An 8,439-nucleotide genomic window follows, 5' to 3' on the forward strand; every position below is an offset into this window, starting at 1 on the left:
GATTTAAACAATAAATAGTAAATATGATAAATAAAATGAAACAGAGAGAGTACTTAGCTTCTAGTAAATCCTACGACCGTGAAGGGTGGCAAATTATGCTATGGACCCAAGTCCACCTTGCAAGGTAGACCTAGGTCCATGTTTACAATTTTAGAACTCAATATATAAAATTACATTACTCAATATTCACAATTTTTGAACTTTACATTCACAATTTTGTTATATAGATTTAAAAATTGTGTTATACTATTGAATATAGAGTTCTGAAATTGTGAACATAGAATTATGAATTGTGAATATAAAATTAAAAAATTATGAACATAGAGTTCTAAAATTATGAACATGGACTTAGGTCCACCTTAACCTTACAACCGGTGAAGGGCTTATTTGGTTGGGCTTCGTCATTGAGCCCCTCCTAGCTAGTTGGGCTCTTTGGTGTGGGTTTGGTACCTATATCAGTTATTAAACCATGGACTAGGGTCCACCTGTTGGACCCTAGTTCTAAATTGTGTATTATTAGTATAGAAATTATGAACTTTCAAAATATAAATTCTATTTCTAGATTTTAAAAATTTGTGAATGCAATCCATGATCATCACAAATTATGAATTTTTTAAAAATAAATTGTAAATATTTAATGTAAATTGTGTATTGTGTATTTTTGGATTTGGGTTAACAGAATAATTTGCCATACCTATACGCTATATCCCCCTAATAATAAAAAGAATCCTAATTTTTGCTTATTTATTGTTTCATTTAATAAAAACAAATACCTGATAAAAGATTTTTTTTTGAAATACCTGATAAAATATTTATTGTCATACACTTATTATTATTTTTCAATTTGTGACGTGAGGGCTTAGGTAACATCACAAAAACAAATAGAAAAGTTATTCAATTTGTGATCGAATCTGCTCTAAAATAATCAGTGCCAGCAAATGACGTTAAACTAACAAGTAAATTCAACTCAGGTTGCCAACTTAAACAAGGGAGTCTTGGACCAAAATTTGTACATTTCTGACAATTTTTTTGGAGGTAGTTAATGTTTTGACCAAATTTCATGTTCAGAAGTAGAATTATTTTAGGCAATGTAATTTGCTTCGATCTTTCCTAACACAGAAGCCATCAATTTCAACTTTTCTTGCTAAAGATCTGATCTTGGGTATTGTAACAGTAGTAGTATTATATCATATAAATACCAGTGCAATACATTATAATAACGCAAAACAGTGCACAAGAAATTAAAGCAGTGAAGTGAGAAATCTCATAGATTCAAGCCAAGATTTTGTGACAATTTTCATGGTCATTAGCATGGGTGAGCTCCATGTTTTGTTCTTCTCCATGATGGCTCAAGGCCACATGATTCCTACTCTTGACTTGGCGAAGTTGTTCGCTTCACGTGGCGTGAAGGCAACCATAATCACCACCCCTTTAAACCAACCCGTTTTCTCCAAAGCCGTGGATAAGTATACGCAGTTGGGGTTCCAAATCCAGATCCGTTTGCTTGAATTCCCCAGCGTTGAGGTTGGCTTGCCGGAAGGTTGTCAGCGCACCGACCAAATCCCCTCCGACGACGCAATCCCCAGTTTCTTCAAGGCCTGCGTTATGCTCCAACACCCTCTTGAGCTGCTCCTACAAGAGCTCCGTCCCCATTGCCTCGTCGCCGATATGTTTTTCCCTTGGGCTACACAGCACTCTGCTCGAACTCTTCATGGATCTGCTCCATGAACTACGATCGAAAACGACAAACAGAGGACCGATGAGCACTTTGCTCAAACTACGGTCCTTGAAGATCGCACTTCGCGAACTGTCGTCTCCATCACAAATGAAGTTCGCGTACACAGACTTGAACTCCATATTCTGATTGATATCCTTCTTCAAACTGAGATTGATCATAACATCGCCGCATAACAGAACCCTAGGTTCATCCAAATCGATGCGGAGCAGAGTGCTCGTTCATCCTTCATTCATCGCCGTTCCTGGAGCAGATCCAATGGAGTGGAAGCAGTTTCGAGGAGCGGTGGCTGAGATTGATCCTCTGCCACCGCCGCCGCAACCTCACTTCTCGCATATTCTCCGTTGGTTGTTCATCGCAGAAGTAAGTTCAATGCCGTTTAATCTTCTGTGCATCGTTGTTTTAGTTAATACAACAGCGTCGGGATATGGAGAAGGCAGGTTCGCCAAGGTATTTGATCGTGAGATGCTTAATCGTGTCCTCGAAGAAGAGTTCTCCGAGAACGATCAACATCAAGGTTCCAAGAACAGCAGCTTTAACAGCTCTGTAGCTTATCACGAAGCTGTACTAGAGAACGGAGGAGAAGAGCTCAAAGGCTCGAAGTTTCCGGAATCATCATCCCTGGCTTCGTGCCTCTCGATTTGATGTGGCTTGACACCACCGAATTTTTTTTCTCTGTCGTGAATTGCTGGCTTAAGTGCATGTTGTTAGATCCTTACAACCAAATAGATCATCCAGATTTTCCATAGGACTGGAGATTGCAACCTTCAAAACTTGAGGAGAGAGACCTAACTGCTCTTAAACATCGTGGTGGACAGCAAATAGTTTTTGCTCATTCATTAGGTGTTGAGAATCTTGGAGGAACGATGGACTTGGTTGAAGGTAGTGTTGAGTATAGTGAAAATATTCAGTTTCAAATCTCTGTGATTCAGTTTCAAATTTGTCCTCCTAAGACTGATATTGAGCAGAGTATAGTGGCTTCTGACTATGCTCAGATGGGTAGGATTTTGATATCAGGTCTGGTAGTGGTCATTGTTGCTGCAACTTGTGGTGGAATTGCTTTTGCTTGTGCTGGACAGCCAATTATAACTGGATACTTACTAGCAGGATCCATTGTTGAACCTGGAGAGTTTAATGTTGTTAGTGAAACTGTACAAGTAGAGACTGTTGCTCAATTTGGTGTGATGGAAAAGAACAGTATCAACACTCTTCATGGCCAATTTACCATTGGCACTCTTATTCTTCATGATTGTGCCGTGGGTATTCTGTTTGCACTACTTCTAGTACTAGGAGGAACACTTGGTGTACTGCAAGGAGTGATGTCCATGACAAGGAGTGGTGTACTGATGGTTAGCTTATCGTCACAGACCAATGAACTTTATCAACTGGCAGCTGTAGCATTTTGCCTCCTTGTTGCTTGGTGTAGTGACAAACTGGGTCTCTCTCACTTTCACTCTAAGCTGGGCATACAAACATGCATGCTCCAGCTTACGGGGGTGTTGAGGGATGAAGGGTAGTAGTGTATATTCACACTTGCATTTGTTAGTCTGTTCATTCTGTTTTCCTCTTTTGTATATATACTGCACCGTACTGTAAGCTTTTAGTTTTATTGAATACAACTGACCATTTCAATCCATCAAATAGCTCTTCTCTCCTTCCCTAAGCTGTGTGTCCTCAATCTAATAGAAACTCCCCATACGGAAATCTTGAAGCGTGTTATGGAATCGGAGGATACGAGGTACGGGGTGATCTATAACAGTTTCTATGACCTGGAGCCAGATTATGCAGAACACTACAAGAATGTTATTGGTATAAGAGCGTGGTCAGTTGGGCCACTTTCCCTTTACAATAGGGACGTAGAAGATAAAGCTGAAAGAGGGAAGAAATCGTCAATTGACGAGCATGAATGCCTGAAATGGCTGGATTCCAAGAAACCAAACTCCGTAGTTTACATCTGTTTTGGAAGCACTGCAACTTTTGCACCATCTCAACTCCACGAGATGGCAATGGGGATCGAGGCTTCCGGGGTGGAGTTCGTTTGGGTGATCGGAGAAATGGATGCCTGAAGGATTTGAGGAGAGAACAAAAGGGAAAGGATTGATCATAAGAGGCTGGGCTCCTCAAGTGCTAATTCTTGATCATGAAGTAGTCGGGGCATTCGTGACTCACTGCGGATGGAACTCGACATTAGAAGGGGTGTCTGCAGGGGTTCCTATGGTGACGTGGCCGGTTTTCGCCGAACAGTTCTTCAATGAAAAACTGATGACTGATGTTTTGTGGATTGGAATTGGAGTGGGGTCAAAAGAGTGGAAGAGATCTGACAGTGATGGTGTGAAGAGAGAAGCCATTGCAGAGGCAATCAAGAGAGTGATGATTGGTGAAAAATCCAAGGAAATCAGGAGCAGAGCAAAGACAATGAAAGACAAGGCAAGGAAGGCAATTGAGGAAGGAGGATCATCTTACTTAGATTTGACTTCTTTGTTGGATGAACTGAGAGCTTACCACGCAAAATAGTGACCTTAAAACAACTGCAAGCCTACAGAGAAATGGATGCATGCGCCACTAGTCCCAAAACATAAATAGGATCTCAGTACTATGTCTACAGTTCCATTACTTTCGTTAATCCAACTCTAAGTTGAGTTTAATGATTAACTGAATATAAAAGTCTACTAGAAAAATTTAACCTCACTGAGTTTAATGATTAACTGAATATAAAAGTCTACTAGAAAAATTTAACCTCACAGTAGTAAAAGTAGAAACACTGTTGATCTCCGATTGATGTTCTCTCATTTGTGTTGCATCTTGAACAGTAGACTTGCAAAGTAAGGTTAGTCGTTTTTTCCCATACTTGACTCAGAAACTTAGTGTATTGGTATTATTATGAGTAGTATAAGTACCATAGCTTAGTGCTATATAATGTATTCTATATCACATCAATATAGGATTTCTATTAGAGCATCCCCATCTGCAGTTTATATTTGGTTTTTTTCAGAGTAAAAACTCAACCAACTGATGTGGGAAGGAGTTATTTTGTGAAATTAAACTTCTGCAAGAATGGGTTAATTGTGGGTCTCACTGCTGACAAAATGAAAGAATGGGTTATTTTTCTGTTTTCTTCTTCCTGCTGTCAGCCTTTACATTTTTTTTTAAAATTTTTTTCTTTTTCTTTGTTTTATCTCTCCTCCTCTCTCTTTCCTTGTTGGCTTTTAAAAAACTGTGCAATGAACCCCACAGATATTGTTGCTCTACCCAAAGTGATTGACTAATAGAGACGGAGTTACTGTGGGGACAGCTGCCCCCACTCACCCTACCCCCACCCCATATATAGCCTTTGTATGTATATATGTATATATAGTACATGCTTTAGTATAAATATATGAAAACAGATATGATAATCAACGGAAGGGCTAGATGAGGTGGTAGAAACATGTACTCTCTTGTAAGATGTTGTGTGTTTGAATCTTGTAGGCAGCACACTTCTATTTTGGCGCTTGGCTTTATATTAATTTTTAGAGTTAATACCTCCATTGGTCCTCCTAGTATTAGCAATATACCAGTGGTGGTCCCTCGTGTTTAAAACGACCAGGAATCGTCCTTTGTCATTTTAAAAATAACCACCCGTGGTCCTCCCACCGAAACAGTGTCAAACTGCCGTGAAAACTGAGGGCAAACTTGTCATTTACATCTATGTTATATTTTAAGACCGTCGTTGTCCCCAAATTCACGAACCTAAGCTCTAGTTTTAGAGATTTCCCCAATTTCACAACCCAAGCTCAAGTTTTACAGATTTTCCTTCTCGGCAATGGAGGCTTCATATGGATCAAGTTCTTCAACTCGGAGACGCAATACTGGAGAGTCCAATGATCGGGTATGTATTTGTGGAAACAATCTAAAGATTTGTACTTCGTGGACAAATCAAAATCCAAGGCGAAGGTATTTGGTATGCTCCAATGAAAAGGTAAGTTCTTCTGGGCGTCTTTTTTAATTTCTTGGCGTTATTTTTAAGTTCTGGACGTTTTTTTTTTTGAATTTTGAAATGGATACTGAAATCATTGTTTTTTATTTTTTAAACTATGTTAGGGGCTAAAAAATTGTTCATTTTTCGAGTGGTTCGATCCTCCCATGTTTTCAAGATCAAAAATGATAATTCCTGGCTAGCTAAAGAGGATAAACAAGGATGAGCAAGAAATTCAACGTTTGACTGGGCTACTTGAAGATAATCGATCAAAGGGCAAGAAGAACATGTATATACGGTTGCTAGTAATGGTTGTAATGTTAGTTTGTATTGTAAGTGTGCTTGTTTATCTTGAAAAAACTATAGCTCCAATGAATACTAGGATGTTGTCCTATAATTAGGAGCAGATGTGTAACATATATGGTTATGTTAGGATGTTGTCCAATGTTGAAGTGGTGGAAGTGGTTATGTTAGGATGTTGTCCTATACTTAGCATTGATGTGTAACAAGGATTTTGTTGTTCAATGTTTGAAGTTGTTATGTTAATGAAATTGTGATTTCAAGTGTTGAAGTGGTAATGTTATTCACTTAGCAGCAGCATGTCATTCATACTGAAATTTAGACTAACTGAGTCAAGGTTCTAAAGGTTGTGAGTAACTCCCAATTGAAAACCTAATTGCTAGATTTATTGGAGGACACTTAACACTTTCTGACCTAGTGCAGAGATTTGATCAAGATAAATAATGGAGCAGAACTGAATATAAGAAACTTGTAAAGCAGTAAAAGACTCAAGCAATTGATAACCTAGTTCGGAACCTCAGTTCCTACATCTAGGGGGGCATCACTCTGATTACCCAACTCTTCATTGATCAACAATATGAAATGTACCACCGAATACAATTGTGGATCACACGGTCACTCTAGAATTTCATCACAGCTTCTTTCTAGAGTTCAACCTTGAAGAGTTGACAAGAACTCGATCTCCTGATCTCCTTGAATTGAGGCTCCCCCTCAATGATAGCACGAACTACTTCTTCAGAGTGATTTCTTGCCCAATGACTTCATAGAAAATGTATCTTGGATCAAAAGTAAGCTTTGCCAAGATTTTTTGTAATCATCTAGATGAAAACTTTAAGTATGGATCTTCAAAGTAATTTTTCTCAACACCGTTCATAGAGAGAGTTGGGTCATATATATATCCTTGTCTGAATCTGGCAAGCGGTTGAGGTTTCAGTAACCAACTCTGAACATCTTTTCCGCACTTGTACAGTTCTTCGTTCAGTAAGCTGTCTTCAAGGTCTTTCAGGTCTTATGAACTATTTACTGAACTAGACTACTATAGGCCTAAAACATCTTAAGACCTGTTTTTGAACTATCTGCTGAACTAAAAACATTGTCACAAGAACTTTGTACAATTCAGGGAGTTTCAAGAGAATTTTGACTTAGTATTTTTATTAACAATCTCCCCCTTTGTAGCAAGTTTCTTGGCAATTTACAATAACTTTCTAATATATCAGAGATAGTTAAAAACAACATTCATTCATAAGTAAAGTGCTAATAACAGAGAACTTGAGGATGATTATATCATCAATACAAAAACAAAGCAGATAGCATAGGCTATGACATAAGACCCTATTACAAGACTTAAAACATGTTAAACACGGATAATGTCTTCTTAGCAGATTTGAGGGTCTTCAATCCAATCTTCAATCCAAAAAAAATTACTAGTAACCAGAGTAACCAGAGTAACCACAGAGTAACCAATGATTAGAAGGTTGTTCCTACTCCCCTTATTGCCAGGAACTTGTGAATCTGTAGCCACAAGACTCCTTAGCAGGACCAAGTAGAAAATCAACCCAGATATTAAAAATAGAATCCTTCCGATTTTGTAGAGTCAGCCTCCTGGCTGTTCAAGGTAACATCAACATCAACATTCGGTGGATTTTCAGTGATTTGAGCTTCATGTGCCATGGAAGGATCAGTAGGTGGTTATGAAGTTGCAGCAGTTGTCTCTTGATCTCTTAGTCTCAGTTGTTCACGCAGTTGCATTTCAATTGCCCTCTTCTCTACAAGGATTTGGATGATAGTGTTGAGGTCCTTGATGCTTCTGTCAAGATGCTAAGCTGTAAGCCTGCTTGTGTAAGGGACGTCGAGATTCAAGGCTGGGGCAAAGCTGCTTCCATGTTCTGGAAAAATGTCAAGCACGCGGGTTCCTTGTTTGAGTCGAGCATCAATCAGTCTGACTTTAGGAGTTTCCATGGGCTCATTTTGTTCTGGTCTGAAGCCTTGTGCATAAAGAACCCCATAAATTGTACATGGAAATGGCAGCTTCACTTTGCTCTCCTTGGTGGCAGGTTTTCTGAAAGAAGCCACATGCTTGAAAATTAAATCACCTAAGTCAACAGCTATACCTTTTCCGATTCTGTAGGTTAGACTGGCCATAGGTAAGTTCAGTCCTCCCCTGTGCTCATTTGGCATCCAGTTCGTCATGGCGATCTTATGCAGGATTGCATACTTTGTGGTCAATGATTTTGCAGGCAGCATGTTAGTTTCAGAGGGCTAATAGCTGTATGTTCCTCCAGTTATGATCTTGGTAATTGTGTTTGCCCCTAGATCTGGATCCTCAATGTCACTTGCATCAATTCCCAGGTACATGTTGATGACAGAAGGATTGAAATTGTATTCATTTCCCCTGAGCTATACACGCCCATATAGTGATGATCCTGCCTCCCTGAGGGTGGTCATTAGA

The 8,439-nt window shown here is 39.1% G+C and overlaps 1 pseudogene; it reads left to right on the forward strand.

Annotated features, from left to right (window-relative positions):
* Positions 1 to 1,173: 1,173 nt before the first annotated feature.
* Positions 1,174 to 4,580, forward strand: LOC116021728 (annotated as a pseudogene).
* The last annotated feature ends 3,859 nt before the right edge of the window (positions 4,581 to 8,439 follow it).

The sequence above is a fragment of the Ipomoea triloba genome, chromosome 6 (assembly GCF_003576645.1).
Source record: "Ipomoea triloba cultivar NCNSP0323 chromosome 6, ASM357664v1".
Classification (NCBI taxonomy): Eukaryota; Viridiplantae; Streptophyta; class Magnoliopsida; order Solanales; family Convolvulaceae; genus Ipomoea; species Ipomoea triloba.